Source organism: Physeter macrocephalus, chromosome 14, assembly GCF_002837175.3.
Source record: "Physeter macrocephalus isolate SW-GA chromosome 14, ASM283717v5, whole genome shotgun sequence".
Lineage (NCBI taxonomy): Eukaryota > Metazoa > Chordata > Mammalia > Artiodactyla > Physeteridae > Physeter > Physeter macrocephalus.
The window spans coordinates 99643186-99659429 of NC_041227.1; the positions used below are offsets into that span (position 1 = coordinate 99643186).

Here is a 16244-nt window from a genome sequence, read left to right on the forward strand (position 1 = left end):
AGGGGACACGGGTTCGAGCCCTGGTCCAGGAAGATCCCACATGCCGCGGAGCAACTAAGCCCGTGTGCCACAACTACTGAGCCTGCGCTCTAGAGCCCGCGAGCCACAACTGCTGAGCCCGCGTGCCACAACTACTGAAGCCCGCGTGCCTAGAGCCCATGCTCCACAACAAGAGAAGCCACCGCAGTGAGAAGCCTGCGCACCGCAATGAAGAGTAGCCCCCGCTCAACACAACTAGAGAAAGCCCGCATGCAGCAACGAAGACCCACGCAGCCAAAAAATAAATAAGTAAAATAAAATAAAATAAGAAGAGTGAATGTCAGTTCACCAGGCAGATGGGGGAGGGGGTGGGGAGAAGACATTCCAGGCTGAGGACCCACAAAATGCAAAGTGAATGTCCAAATCAGTTCCAATGTAGTTTCAGCCCAAATCTTCTGTCTTCTGCTTGCCTGAGACCCCCTGCCTGAACTTCTCTTGCCCTGGCTCTGCAAATCGTGATCTGACACAGTGAAATATGTTCTCCAGGCTTCAGGGTCCTCAGGTCAAGGTAATGGGTCACTAGCCAGCCAGTGCCTCTGAGGAGTGAACCAGGGCCTGAGAATCAAATATGTGGGCCCCCCATTTCAGATGAGCAGAGGTAAGGCATGGCGTAAGGCATGTGATGTTTACGTTCAGAAACTGCAAAGCCACTAGCTTGCAGAGTGTCATTACCTCTGCAGGTGGAGGGTAATTTTCCTGTTACTCAAGGACTCCTGATCGGGCTCTGATTGGTCTCTGGGGAATTGTTTTATGACCCAGAGCCAGGCAGCAGATAGATAGGAGATGTGGTTTGCTGGGCAGAAATTTACAAGGCAGGAAATTGCTTCACTGGACACAACCATTCATAAGAAACACCTCTGGGAAAAGGAGCCCAGGCTCCCGGCAGGTCTGCCCCCGGCCGATGTTTACATCAGCAACAACCCGTGTTCCTGGTTACACAATGTGGCAGCGTCACTTTGAGTGGGGGATCTTTGCCCCTTGGAAGAATAAACACATTCCTCACTCGCAGGGGAATTAGCAGACCTCACAAGACTTTTCAGTGGCTCTCCTGGAGGTCTTAATGTCATAAGAAGGTGACTCTACACATGATTAGCTCTACAACCTAACTTACTCCAGATTCGGTTGCGTTTTCTTTTACATGGCAGTACAGGCTAAGATGAAGATACTCCAGCACTGAAGGGTGGAAGTGGTGACAATCCAGGCAGTTGCCAAAGCCACGCTAGTTTTCTTAGGAACAATCCAGGGGTTTAGGGGTCATTGGTCAGTCTTTGGGGAGGAGGGGACAGGGCTGTGGGTTGTTTAGATACATTCCAAAGCCCACGTTTCCATTGTCCCGCCAGCTCTTAGCTGAGTTCTAGAGTCCAGATCGTTCAGAACAAGAGCCATCAGATCTGCACAGGTCATGGGGAGGAAAGATAAAGGTTTGTGGCCAGAGTCTCCAGAACCATGGGGGTCTGTCTGGCAAGTTACTAGAGGCTCCAGCCCAGCACTGTTCAGTAGAATCAAGAGCCACGCCTGGGCCCTACGCCCCCGGCCCCCACCGCCCCCCCGTAAACCCCATCGCAGTCCTGGCCCGGCCAGGGGACCTTCCACAGGCTGCTTCCCCTCTCCAAGGCCTCGGGTTCTGCATCTGTGACATGGGGGAGAGCCTGGTGCCACTTCACGTTGCTGCTCGAATGTGAGGATTATATGAAACCATGAATTTCCTCACTCTCGGGCATGTTTGCACACTTAGGTTTTGGTGCATTGTCTCTGGGGCAGTTGGGCAGGTCAGGGGACTCGGAGGGGAATTTCATTCTATGTGTTTTTAACCTTCCTATGAGGAGTTGCAGGTAATTCGCCATGACCCCAACTTAGTTCCGGACCTACTCACCGTGTCCTTGTGCTATTGGGCATGACATCCAAGGCAGGAGGGGTCAATGGCGGAAGGCCCTGGGCTTGCCCCATCTGAGCTCGTTCTGTTTGCTTCCTGGAGACCATTTCTTTAATTTCGTCTCCCCCTAGCAAGTTCTAAGGTGGCCCAGACCATGTTACTCTTGTTCACCACTGTACCTCCAGTACCTCGTTGTAGTGCCTGGTGCATAGTAGATTCTCTATAAAGATTCGTTGAATGAATAAGCAAATGCATGAGTGAATAAGTGAATTGGTGGCACTTCTTTTAAAAGTTGAAATCCATTGATAGAGTGAATCCATAACAAACCTACTATGGACTTCAGATCACCTAACTTCTGTGTCATCACGTAAGCAGGCAGCCTTGATTCCTAGTTTCCTTGTACAGGTGGAGCAGTTGTGTCAGGAAAAGCAAAGCCTACCAAGGCCATTGCAAGGACAATCCCTAGCCGAGGACTCTTTAGATAATTGATTCATTAAGTATCCATTTTAGTAGCTATTTTCAACCCACCTCAGGATCTCATACTTACTGCCCTGCTCATTCTCTGTGAAAGAGGCTGCAAAAAGATTTAGAACCATTGCCCCTAGACATTTGAAGAATAGGGTTACTGGCCACCTGATCTCCAAATTCTGCTAGAGGCACCAGGATAAACCCAGAGGTGAAGGCATGATCCCACAGGGTCAGACTGGAGGAACGCGTGGACAGGGCAGCATAGGACAGACCTAGAGGAGTGTTTGGGGATCAAGGTCATGGGCCATGCAAGTGTGTTATAGGCCCACTTTGGGTTGGAACGTGTGTATGGGCCTGATGTCCTAAAAGGCATGCTTCTTCTCAAAGTGGGGTACAGGGCAATGAGTCAGGGGGTCCAAGAAGCCACAGGAAAGATAGTTCGTCTTCCTGGAGCATCCATTTTATTCAGAGATAAGTAATTTTTTTGGGTGGGGGGTACGCGGGCCTCTCACTGTTGTGGCCTCTCCCGTTGCGGAGCACAGTCTCCGGACACGCAGGCTCAGCGGCCATAGCTCACGGGCCCAGCCTCTCCGCGGCATGTGGGATCTTCCCGGACCGGGGCACGAACCCGTGTCCCCTGCATCGGCAGGTAGACTCTCAACCACTGCGCCACCAGGGAAGCCCAGAGATGAGTAATTTTACCTGCATTTTGATATCAAAGCAAATTGATAGGTCGTTGTAGAAAATACAAATTTTACATGCATTTTTAAGATCAAATATGGGTCTTCAAAGAAATGTCCTGTTTGCAGTGATCTAAAACCCCAGGCTGCTTGAGGAATGTGAAATTCACTCTTCTCTGCCACATGGTACTTGAGTAGAACAGTTTCAGAAGCACTGGCTTAAAAGAGTCAAGCAGAAAATGCCACCCACTGACAGTGCCTCTACTGTCCACGCACGCTGCTAGACCCCCCAGTCCATGCAGCGAAGGTCCCTTTGATGAGACAGTGGCATTGGTACAGCAATGGCCCCTCACATTATCTGGCCCCCCTGGGACCCCAAGAGATCAACTTGCTGTCCTTCTTCTCCAAAGTTCTCGGAGATATAAGAGGAGGAGTTACAGCCCTGCTATCATTTTCTCTATTCCTGGTGGCCAGCACAGATGTGCTGAGCTGTGTTGGGATGGCCCGAACTCCAGACAGGTGCCTCCATCTCCTTCCTTCCTTCCTCCTGAGGGCGGTGGCAGCTCTGGCCTCAAATCCCTGGGGAGCCCAAACCAAACAGCACGGGCACAGCTAACAAGTGTGGCTCCGGTTGGAGTCCCCATGGGGACACGTTTCACTTCCGTGGTTCCCAGGACTAAATGGTTGAGAAATCCTTCCCAAGTAGAGACACTACTTTTTTATTCACATTTTTGAGACAAAGTCACGGAAATCACATAGGGAAAAGCTAGACGTGCAGATAATTGGTAAGTGGTTAGCTCCACTCTGGAATATACAGAGATCCACGGTGAATGGGTTTCTGGCTCTGGGGGTATCCACAGTAAGTTAACTTTTTGGGAAACTTTGGTTGCCAGATTCCCTGGAGTCTCCAGCCCCAGCTCCTTCCTTTGACCTCCTGGCAAGTGAAGCTTCTCTGGGTCTCTGACTCTAGCGTAAACCCCTGTGAGTGGGAATGGTGTCTCATTCATCTTTGTACCCACTACTGCTTAGTGGAGTCGCTGCACAGAAGACGCCCTCAATAAATATTTGCTGGTAATGAGTATAACAGCATTAGGCTAAGTCATTTACCAAATATTTATATTCTGTGCAGTCTGCTGGGCATATAGGGATTCAACGATGAATAAGAAAAAATCTCTTCCCTCAAGCGGCTCATGGCTTAGTAGGGAAGGCTGATAGGGGCTATGACCAGTGCACGACAGAGCAGCGAGCAAACTGAGTGGCCGCAGCCTCCGCCCCCACACACACCGCATCCCCAGACAATGGGGGTGCTGCCTGCGCTCTAGCCAGTGGCCTCAGCAGCTAAACTGAGGACCTCTTTTTTAATATATAAATTTATTTATTTATTAGCTGCGTTGGGTCTTCGTCGCTGCGTGCGGGCTTTCTCTAGTTGCGGCGAGCGGGGGCTACTCTTCGTTGCGGTGCGCGGGCTTCTCATTGCGGTGGCTTCTCTTGTTGCGGAGCACGGGCTCTAGGTGTGTGGGCTTCAGTAGTTGTGGCGCACGGGCTTCAGTAGTTGTGGCTCGCGGGCTCTAGAGCGCAGGCTCAGTAGTTGCGGCGCACAGGCTTAGTTGCTCCGCGGCATGTGGGATCTTCCCGGACCGGGGCTCGAACCCGTGTCCCCTGCACTGGCAGGCGGATTCCCAAGGGAAGTCCCTGAAGTGAGGACTTCTAAATCCATTGAGGTGGGCTCGGCCTCCTGCAGCTAAAGTCGTGGGGGACCAAAAGGAAGGTCACATCCGAAGGTGGGCTTTTACAATCACAAGAATGCCCAGAGAGGGCTGGGCTAGAGGTGACCTCTCCATCACCCTGTAGGAAAGTGAGGCCAGGCTAACACCTGTTGAGACAGGTAACTCCCATTTGCCCATTGTCCCATGTTTGCAGAGGAGGAGCAGGGGGCTCCGGGGAATGAGAGGGGATGGGTCACAATCAGGTGAGCCTCCTTTGGACGGCACCACAAGCATTAGCACGGAGATAGGGTGGCCGTCCTGGAAGGATTTATAACTCCAGATTTCAAGGTCTTATCGTAAACAAGCTCTTTCTCAATCTCAACATGTCGGGGGGGGCGGGCGGCAGGTAGGGACGGACCAGACGGAGCGGTGCTGGAGGTGAGACTCTAGCAGAAATGTGTTCCTTTCCTTGTAGCAGAAGAGGGACATTTAGGAGGGAAAGAAGGAGACAGAAATGGAGCTGTTCGTGGTTAATCGTACATAGGACATTGAACTGGTTAATAATAATGGTTAATTCCTTGTCTCATTCCCTGTGGCCCAGGCCTGAAAGGTTACCAACGTGCTTTGGGAACCCTAAGGCAAGCCCGAGAGCCAGCCCAGTGGGAGCACTGTGTTACCCAGGTTTCTAGAGACTTCTCCCCCCGCCCCCCCGCCACCTCCCACCAGAGTTCCTCACCCGGTGCATTTTATTGCTTGCAGGAGGGGCTGGGGGGCAGAGCTTCTGAGGCAGGAACACAGCAGCGCTGCCCCTGGGGGAGGGCAAACTGCCCCCTGCGCTGCTTTGGGGATGGGGGAGAAAGGGTGAGGCATGGTGTGGAGACCCAGGGAAGCAGTTGAAAACAGCGCCCAAGGGAACCAGCACACTCCGCCAGCCGCCCTGGGCCACACCCCCGTGACCCACCCTGAATGGAGGGGGCTAGGTGTTTCCTTCCGTCGCAGGCTCAGCAGGAGTTGAAAGCTGGCCCTGGGAGGACCCCTGGGCAGGCCTCCCTCCTCCTGCTTCTCCCGAGAGACATCAAACACCCCAGGCCTGGGTGGCCGGGTGGAGTTAACAAACACAGCCAGGCTCGGGGGAGGCTCGCAGCCCTCTCCTTCAGGCTCCCCACTCCAGCCTGAGCAAATGCCCCCTGGGACTTCAAAGCCAGCTGCTTGTTTGCCCGGCCACAGGGCAGCAACAATGCTTTCCCTTTTGACCTACGAAAGCATCGCTGCTGAAGGACGGCTGGCCTGGGCACCGACCTGGAACACGGAGCCCTGCTGAGGGGCTGTGAGGTGGGCACTCCTGCCAGTCCGAGACCAGGGAATAGGAACTGTGTCCCCAGGCCCCTGGGCAAACCTCTGGGAAGACTGCCCCAGCCGGGACTCAGTTCAGAGAAGGCAGGCTCCACCCCACCACAGCAGGGCGTAACTGGTCACATCAGTGCACCGGGGAATGGAGACCACAAGCCCGTGAACTTGCTGTTCCCGCGAAGGCCACCCTTGTTTCCAGGGCCTGCTCATCACGAATGTGGTGGTGTGGTGAGTGTGCTTGTCTGGGCCAGGTGTGTGTGTGCCCACACGCAAGCGTGTGCACAGGAATGTACATGTCTTAGTGATCCCAGACGCCACCCACGGTTCTCTAGGAGCCACGCCCTTGACTCATATTCTGAAAACAAATTCTTTTTTTTTTTTTAAGATTTTTAAAATTATTTACTTATTTATTTATTTATTTTTGGCTGTGCTGGGTCTTCGTTGCTACGGGGGCTTTCTCTAGTTAGGGCGAGCGGGGGCTTCTCTTCGTTGTGGTGTGTGGGCTTCTCATTGCGGTGGCTTCTCTTGTCGTGGAGCACGGGCTCTAGGCATGTGGGCTTCAGTAGCTGTGGCGCACGGGCTTAGTTGCTCCGCAGCATGTGGGATCTTCCCAGACCAGGGATTGAACCCGTGTCCCCTGCACTGACAGGCAGATTTTTAACCACTGTGCCACCAGGGAATCCCTGAAAACAAATTCTTATGCTTGATCTAAAAGCAAGAGCAGAAATGGTGTATGAGAAGCAGTAAATTTTTAATAGCAAAAATTATAAAACTTTATTCAAAAATATATTTTATTGAAGTATAGTTGATTTACAATGTTGTACAGAATTGTGATTCAAAGAAAGGTGTACAGCAAAGTGATTCAGTTATACATCTATATATATTTATATCTATATTCTTTCTCAGATTCTTTTCCCTTATAGATTATTACAAAATATTGAGTATAGTTCCCTGTGTGATACAATAGGTCCTTGTTGTTTATCTATCTTATATATAGTAGTGTGTGTATGTTAATCCCAACCTCCTAATTTATCCCTCCCCCGCCCTTTCCTTATGGTAACCATGAGTTTGTCTTTTTTTTTTTTTTTTTTTTTTGGCTGCATTGGGTCTTCGTTGCTGTGCGCAGGCTTTCTCTAGTTGTGGAGAGCGGGGGCTACTCTTTGTTGTGGTGCGCAGGCTTCTCATCGTGGGGGCTTCTCTTGTTGCGGAGCACAGGCTCTAGGCACGCGGGCTTCAGTAGTTGTGGCATGCGGGCTCAGTAGTTGTGGCAGGCGGGCTCAGTAGTTGTAGCTCACGGGCTCTAGAGCGCAGGCTCAGTAGTTGTGGCGCACACGCTTAGTTGCTCCACGGCATGTGGGATCTTCCCGGACCAGGGCTCGAACCCGTGTCCCCTGCCTGCATTGGCAGGCGGATTCTTAACCACTGCGCCACCAGGGAAGCCCTGAGTTTGTCGTCTATGTCTGTGGGTCTGTGAGAAGCAGGAAATTGATTCAACCCATCAGCTCCAAAGGTGGAGAAACCTATCTTAGGACTTATTTGCTTACTTAGGCTTTATTTACCCTTCAGCTTACTTCCACCAGGTCAATGGTGAAACACTCCCATTTTCAGGGACCCTCACTTTGAGGCCTGAACAGTGATCCCAGATTGTAACATCCAGCACCCAGCTGGACCTTTAACAGGATCTTTTTGGTAATAATTATGATGATGATGACTTTTCCCTGAAGAATGGCCCCCACATATTGTCCATCCCAGGCAAAAGAGGGTATTGAGAGTGTGCAGGCTCTTTCTGAAGATACGGCCCCGTGATAGAGGCGGTACAGGGTTGGGGGACATGTGTGGACACTAAACACATCCAGAGGGAATTCCCTGACAGTCCAGTGGTTAGGACTCCGCACTTCCATTGCAGGGGGCATGGGTTCGATCCCCGACCGGGCAACTAAGATCCTGCAAGCTGCGCATCACGGCCAAAATAAAATAAATAGATAGATAGATAGATAGATAGATAGATAGATAGATAGATAGATAGAGGCACCCAGAGCGGGGTTCACATCCTAATGCTGCCACTTACTCCCTATGTGAACATTATTTAACACTCTGAACCTATGTTTCTTTGTCTGTAAAGGGGCTAAAACCTACTGGAAGATTCTACTCTAAGAATCTTCCTAGTGATTATAATAAGAGGAAATCGTTTGCCAAAGAATAGCTTTGGGGCAGAAACGCAGGCTTGGGGCTGCTGATCTCACACATATGATATCCACTGCAGCTCCCTTCACAGTTTAGAGGGGCAGCATCCATGGTGGTTTAGAGCCCAGACGAGTTTGACCGCCTGGAGTCTGATCCCACCTGCCACTTTTAGCTGTGTGACCTTGAGCAAGCACATCTCTGTGCCTCAGTGTCCTCATCTGTAAAACAAGGATAATAACAGTCTCTACCACAAAGAACTGTTGTTAAGGCAAAATGAGTTAACATATATAAAGTGCTTAGAAGAATGGGTGGCATATAGTAAGTGCCACTGAATGTTTTCAGTTTTTATTATTGCATTGTCAACGCTGCAGTCACACAACACTGCCCTTGTAAATACAGTCCAGGCAAAATTACAGATACTTGGTGAAGATGAGGGATATGTGTTGGGGTGGGAGAAGGTTTACTAGTTTGTAAGTGTGGATTTGTGAGCAGAACGTGGGCAAGGGAGATTTGGGTAGCTGGATTTCAGTCTCAAAGACATACCCTGAGATTCTTTTTGATAGTCACATAGAGGGGTAGATGGTAACCCCACTAAACCAGGTGATATAAAGCTGAGCAGAGCACTCTGACTCCTGCTCCCCCTTCCCTTCCTATGGTCCTTCCATCATTTCTTAAGAAGGTTTTTAAAAAAATCATCAGATTTCTGGTTTCATGTAAGAAATCGAATTGTAACTCTATAATCAAAATGTCAAAGTACCAATGCTCTGAAATTTGAATTTTATCCTGTCCTGGGACAGCCGTCCCCAGTGACTTCACCCACCCCTGACCAACCAGGTGTTTCCTGGTAGTCTGTTGGCAGACTCCAAGCTGCAGGTGATGCCTTATTTGTCTCCATAACAGAGTAGATTTCTGTCCTGGTTACCTCGCCACAGACTTGGCTCTGACCTAGACCTAGAGAGCTCCAAAGTGCTCAGGAGAGGGTATAGGAGATGGAAGGAAAAAAAAAACCTAGCATGGCTGCTGGCCTAAATGATTAGTAATTCAGGACAACTGCTCCTTGCATTTTCCAAGTCCAGACCTCACACTATATGGAGAGCAAGCTTTAGCACGTTTATAGATGGTTGATTATGAAGTAGGAAAACAAATGATTAAATTTAGTGATATATATATATATATAAATTTAGTGAGATATATAATATATATTATATATATATATAAATTCCTGCCTTCAGGACTTTTTTTTTTTTTTTTTTTAATTTTTTGGCTGTGTTGGGTCTTCGTTGCTGTGCACAGGCTTTCTCTAGTTGTGGCGAGCGGGGGCTATTCTTTGTTGAGGTGCGTGGGCTTCTCATTGCAGTGGCTTCTCTTGCTGCAGAGCACGGCCTCTAGGTGCACGGGCTTCAGTAGTTGTGGCTCACGGGCTCTAGAGCACAGGCTCAGTAGTTGTGGCACACGGGCTTAGTTGCTCCGTGGCATATGGGATCTTCCCAGACCAGGGCTCGAACCTGTGTCCCCTGCATTGGCAGGCAGATTCTTAACCACTGCACCACCAGGGAAGTCCCTTTTCTCTCTTTTAACATACAAATAACACATTTTCAGTAATGTAGTTCAGATGAAAAATGTGTGGGCTTAGCTAAGTCCCCCAATATTATTTTTTGATCCCAAATTACTCTATAGATTCAATGCAATTCCAATAAAAATACCAACTTGGCTGTATCTGTGTATAGGAAACTTAACAAAGCTAATCTTAAAATACGAGAGACAAGAGGCAAGAATAGTTAAGACAATCTTGAAGAAGGAGGAGGCATTTGCTTTACCACGTGTAAAAAACTTTTAATAAAGCTATAATAACTTAAATGGTATGATTTTGACACACAGAGAGATAAATAGCTCCAATGGAATGGAATAGAGAGCTCAGAAATAGACCCATGAATATGAGAATTTGGTATATTATAGAAATGGCATCACAGGTCACTGGGAAAAGGATGGACAATTCAGTAAATGGTGCCAGAGCGATTGATTATCAAAATGGAAAAATAAAATAAAATTAGCTTCCTACCTCACACTATATATAAAGAGCAACTTAAAGCCTTTGACGTAAAAAGACAAAATTTTAAAGCTTTTAGAAGAAAATATTGGAGAATAGTTTTGTGCCCTTGGGGTAGGGCAGGATTTCTTAGGTAAGACCCCCAAAGCGCAATACTATAAAGGATAAATTTGACTATATTAAAATGAAGATTTAATACATTAAATAGGTTTAATGTGTTAATTATATTGAAATGGAAAAAACACTACAAAGTTAGAAGTCAAACCACAGAGGGGAAGAAAATCTTTACAATGAATGCAACTAACAAAGGATGAGTTCCAGATTATATAAGGAATTCTAACAAATCAATAAGAAAGAGACCAACCACCTAAGAGAAAAATGTTCAGAGAATATGAACAGGTCACAGAAATGGAAACCCAATGGGTAAAAAATATATGCAAAGGTATTAGACCTCACTAATATTTTGAAAAATGTAACTTAAAATCACAATAAGAGAGACTTTTATCATCACTAAGATGACAGTAAAGATTCTTTTTACAAAAGGCATAAACTCACAAGGATAAAGAGAAAGGAAAAGGAGACTACAGCAAATTTTGGAAATTTTGGAAGCTGGAAAGCAAATAATTGAGAGATAACTGACTCAGTAAACCTAAGAAAGCTGAATCCCAATCCAGAAGCGGAGAAAGCTAGGAAGTAACCCATGTTCTTCTACCAAGTACTTCAAACAATGAGGATGAGTGAAGATGGAGTGAAATATATCTAGATCAGATGGAAATCTTTAAAAAGCCAATAGGTTCCCAGATTTTTTCCCCTTGCTTCATGCAGCCGGGACTTTGAAGAGAATAAAAGAGACAGTCTCTGGAAAAGAAAACAACAGACAAAGCTGAGGGCAGGTTATTATATGGAGAACAAGAGGATTAAGTGCATGTTCATATACCAAATGCTGATGAAGTGAAGGAAGCGTTTACCCTCCAGGAAGGAGATTGGGCAGTGCTTCCCTAGGGATTCTGACTAGTCCAAGAGAAAAAGCTTAACACTTCTGACATCAGGGGTTCACCCAAGGAAATGGCACAGCCAGGTAAATCTACAGTGAGCCCCATAACTGGCAAGCCCAACTCTCAAGTTCAGAGCTTTCAATCAGTTTTTAAGTTGCCCTTATTTATTTATTTATTTATTTTGTGTGTGTGTGTGTGTGTGTGTGTGTGTGTGTGTGTGGTATGCGGGCCTCCCTCTGTCGTGGCCTCTCCCGTCGCGGAGCACAGGCTTCGGACGCGCAGGCCCAGCGGCCACGGCTCACGGGCCCAGCCGCTCCGCGGCACGTGGGATCCTCCCAGACCGGGGCGCGAACCCGGTTCCCCTGCATCGGCAGGCGGACGCGCAACCACTGCGCCACCAGGGAAGCCCAGTTGCCCATATTTAAATATTAGAGAGCATCCAAGAATCACCAGACTCCTAAGGAAGACCTCGAACATGAACAATAGAGACCAAAACAAACAGGAAAAAGCAAGCTGGAGAAAACAGATTCTATTCAGGAAAAGGAAGCTAAAAGCAAATAAACAAACAAAATATAAACAAATGAAAAAGACTATAATGATTATTCTTAAGAGGTAAGAGTAGATAGTACATCCATAAAACAAGAGCAGGAAACTGTAAATGGAACATTCAGACAATTTTAAAAAACAAAAAATTAGAAATTTTAAATATATACGATAACATCAATGGAAAACTTAATGAATGAGTTGGAAAATAAAGTTGAAAAAATTCCCAGAAAGTTGAATAAAAAGACAAAGAAAAAAAAACATAGAAGAGAAAATAAAATCAGAGGACCAATCCAGGAGCTCTAATATCTGAGTAATGGGAGTTCCAGAAAGAAAGAACAGAGAAAACAAAAGAGAGGAAATTCTCAGATAAACAATCCAAGAAAAATTTCTTAGAAGTCAAACATGACTTTCCAGATGGAAAGGGCCCACCAAGTATCTCGCATATTAATGAAAACAGATCCATCCACACAGACATATTATCAAACACATAAAAACACAGAATGGATTCAAACAAACTTCAGAAAAGTGGTTACTTCTGAAGGATGAGAGGTGAAGGATAGGAGTGGGGAGGGATGCAGAGTGGGTTGCAACCAAATCTGTAAACTTTATTCAAAAAAAAAAAAAACTGAGTATGGCAACATGTTAACATTTATTAAATATAAGTGGTGATATATGAATATCTGTAATAATCTCTGGACTCTTCTGTTTATATTTTATAATTAAAATATAAATGTAATGGGGCTCAGGAAAATATATAAGAATAATCATAAAGGCCTTATTCACAACAGCTAAAAACTGGAAAAAAAATCAAATGTCCATCACAGGAAAATGGATAAGTCATGGTATATTCATACAATGGAGTGGTATTCAATAAAAAAAAAAGGAATGAATTACTGACACATGAACAATGTGAATGAATCTCAAAAACATGTTTAACAAAAGGAGGCAGATACAAAAATGTGTGGCATCTGGCAACAGGCAAAATGAAACTAGGGTGATAGAAGTCACAATTGCCTAGCAAGGAGAAGAGGAAGACTGGGGGCGTTGAGTGGAAAGGAGCAAGAGGGAACTTTCTGGGGTGATATAGCTGTTCCTTACCTAGTTTTGAGTGGAGGTTACCTAAGTATATACAATTATCAAAACTCACTGAACTGAGCATTAAGATCTGCATTTTATTGTCTGTAAATTATACTTCAATAATGAATGAATGAATCAATCAATCAATGAATTGGAAAGGAAAGGTGGCAAAAGGGAACTTCAAAATTAGGTTTTGGATAGAAGCTCATATCACTCTGTGACCCTGTGGTGTCCATAATGTAAATCCCCACTCTGGGGTGGGAGAGCCAATGTTCATAGATGATCTAGGTCTCTTTCGTATTTTCATCTTTTTATCTGCTCCAGAGTCCACGTGCAGTGGTACCAGAGTGACGGTCTGTTTCAGAACTCTGGGCAGAGCTAGGCAAACTGATTCTATTAAGCTACACAAAAGTTAGGAAGAAAATTCACAGAACTCAGACCTCATCTTGGCCAACATCCATCTGATCCATGAATGTCCCACCCAATATCCCTGACAGAGGGTATGTCTAATGCTTGACCCTCTGCAGAGGCAAAGAGCTCCCTCCTTCCCGATAATAATAACAACAACAACAACAGCTGCCCTTTACTGAGTGCTAACTGTGCCCTGCACTGTTCTAAGCCCTTTGCACGTATTGACCCAAATCAGCTCCTTCCAAATTTGGCCAGCCCTTCAGAAGAAGGTTCAGACAGGACTCCAAAATGTCCCTCCGATCCTCACAGGTCTCTTAACTAAGGGGGAATGAGAATTTTCATCTTGGAATGGGTTGCCCATGGAGATTATAAGAGAGGAAAGAGTCAGTATTCATTGTGTTATGTGTTTATCACCATAAACACAGTCTATGCTGGGCTCTGAAGAAATAGCAGTAGTAATAGTTCACATTTATTGAAGCATATGCTCACTTTACATGCGTTTACCTCACTTAATCCACATAACAACCCTGTTTTTCTACAGATGAGCAACTTGCTGCTTTGAAAGATTAAGTAATAATCCTGAGGTCCCAGAGCTAGTAGCCAGCATTCTAGCTCAGGCTGTCTGACCCAGAGGCTGAGCTGTTAACCAGTCTGCACAAGTTTTCAAAGTTAATATGTTTCTGAGAAGAGTGTCATGGAAAAATATCTGGACCAGGAGGGAGAAGACCTGAGCTCTCCTCGCTCCTCTACTCCTTCCTCTGTGAGTTTGAGCAAACTGCTTTCCTCATTTCCATAAGTCTGAAACAAGATGAAACTAGATGACCCCTAAAGCCCAGGCCTAACTCTAGTCATTTATGATCCAAGCTAAAGGTGTCTATAATCCTTTCCCATCTTATGAATGTGCCCAGCATAGCATTTCCTGGGGCATCCAATTAACATACGGAGATAGTGATGATAGAGAAGAAGGAGAGGAGAAGAGGAAGAAAAAGAAGAAGAGGAAGAGGAGGAGGAGGAGGAGGAAGGAGGAGGAGAAGGGGAAAAAGAAAAGAAGAGGAGGAAGAAGAAAGGCATGAGTGAATGAATGAGTGAAGTGGAATCTTCAGCATTTTCCTTTGCAGAAGGCTGTCCCTGGTCAGCTATTCCTAGAAAAGGAAAGAAGGTTCTTGTCTCACTTGCTTTTCACCAGTTGGCCTCAAATCTCGGGGCATAAAAAAATAAAGCCAGCTCCAACCCCGGCGCTTTCCCTCAAGGCCCAGCTGTAGGCTAGAAGCAGAAAGTGAATATGTGAAGAGTGGCCAATTAGTTCCCTGAGTGCCCTCCTGACCTCTGACCCCTGCTGGGCCACCCCATCCATTAGCTGTCCTCTTCCCCCTCCACCCTCCTCTCTCTCAGTTTGAATCGCTGTCCCGCCATTCTCTTTCAGCAAAGAAACATGCTCAGGCATTCAGCCAGCCGCTGCCACTTTCTGTTCTTTTGTCTCCTCCCTCTGTTGCCCTTGTTGCTAACCTGGTCACCACTACTTGACCCTACAGCTGGGCTCTCTCCCCTTCCTGGGGTGGGGAGGGGCAGTAACCGGAGGCAGGGCTTGCTGGGAAGAAGAAGGTGAGCTCTTGCTTTTCCTTTCACTTGGGTTTCATTCCACAAACTTGAATTTTACTCCTACTCCTCAATGCAAGAAAGTCCCTGTAATGCTTTCTCTGGGCTGATGATTTCTTTCAAAGGCAAGCATTTTGAAAAGTCCGTGTGGGCGAAGGCAGTAGTATGTTCCTTTGAGATGTTGGCTATTCCTCTATGAGACTGGAAAAAAAAAAAAAAAAATATATATATATATATATACACATTCCACTGATTGGGAGGGGAAAGGCTACTTCAAGATTATGGGTGTGTGAGTACATATCTGTGAAAAAATACAAACCAGTCATCAAAAGAGGAAAACAAACTACTTTATTGCACTTGGAAAAAATCTGCCAAGTGTTGATTACATCCACTAACTCTTTAGAATTCTAGCTCAGAGAGCAAAGGAGCTGGTGAGTGAGTTTATTAGAAAAGGGTAAGCACTTGGGATTCAGAGCCATTAAATCCAGGTCCTGCCACTTGCCAATTACACACATCATCTCATTTAATCCTCATAACAAGCGTGAAGTAGGTATTATTAGCAATTATCATCTCCATTTTACAAAGAGAGAAATGAAGGCTAAGAGAAATCAAATTATTTGTTGAGGATTGTAGACATGATAAATGTCAGAAAAGGAATGTGAATGAGGTCTATATGACTCCAGAGTTTTTAAAAGCTGTGCCGTATTTCCTCCAAGTTATAATGTACCTAAGTTATTAAATCTTAATGAGCTTCGGTTTCCTCACCTGTAAAACAATCACCTGTAAAGCACCTAATAGTAATGACTAACAACTCCTGAATGCTTTCTATATGCCAGGCATTTTCTAAATGCCAACATACCTTATCTCACTTAATTCTCACAAAGTCCTAATGAATAGGAACTATTTTTATCCCCATTTTACAAGAGAAACTGAGGCTTAGCAGTGTGAAGAAACTAACCCAGATCACACATGGCTATTAAGTAGTGGAGCTAGGATTCTGATTTGAGCCTGTTCCGCTCCAGAGCCCATGCTCTTTCCACTTTCCACTCTGGGACAGCTGCCTCAAAAGGGCCTACTGAGAGGGCTTCCCTGGTGGCGCAGTGGTTGAGAGTCTGCCTGCCGATGCAGGGGACACGGGTTCGTGCCCCGGTCCGGGAAGATCCCACATGCCGCAGAGCGGCTGGGCCCGTGAGCCATGGCCGCCGAGCCTGCGCGTCCGGAGTCTGTGCTCCGCAACGGGAGAGGCCACAACAGTGAGAGGCCCGCATACAG

At 46.4% G+C, this 16244-nt stretch overlaps 1 protein-coding gene across 1 annotated transcript in view; it reads left to right on the forward strand.

Moving 5' to 3' along the window:
* Positions 1 to 15182, forward strand: part of HNF1B (HNF1 homeobox B) — a 156030-nt gene extending 140848 nt beyond the window's left edge. Inside the window, exon 11 of the transcript XR_003683139.2 lies at positions 13918 to 15182. The gene's annotated coding sequence lies outside the window, so the exon portion shown is untranslated. The remainder of the gene's footprint in view (positions 1 to 13917) is intronic.
* The last annotated feature ends 1062 nt before the right edge of the window (positions 15183 to 16244 follow it).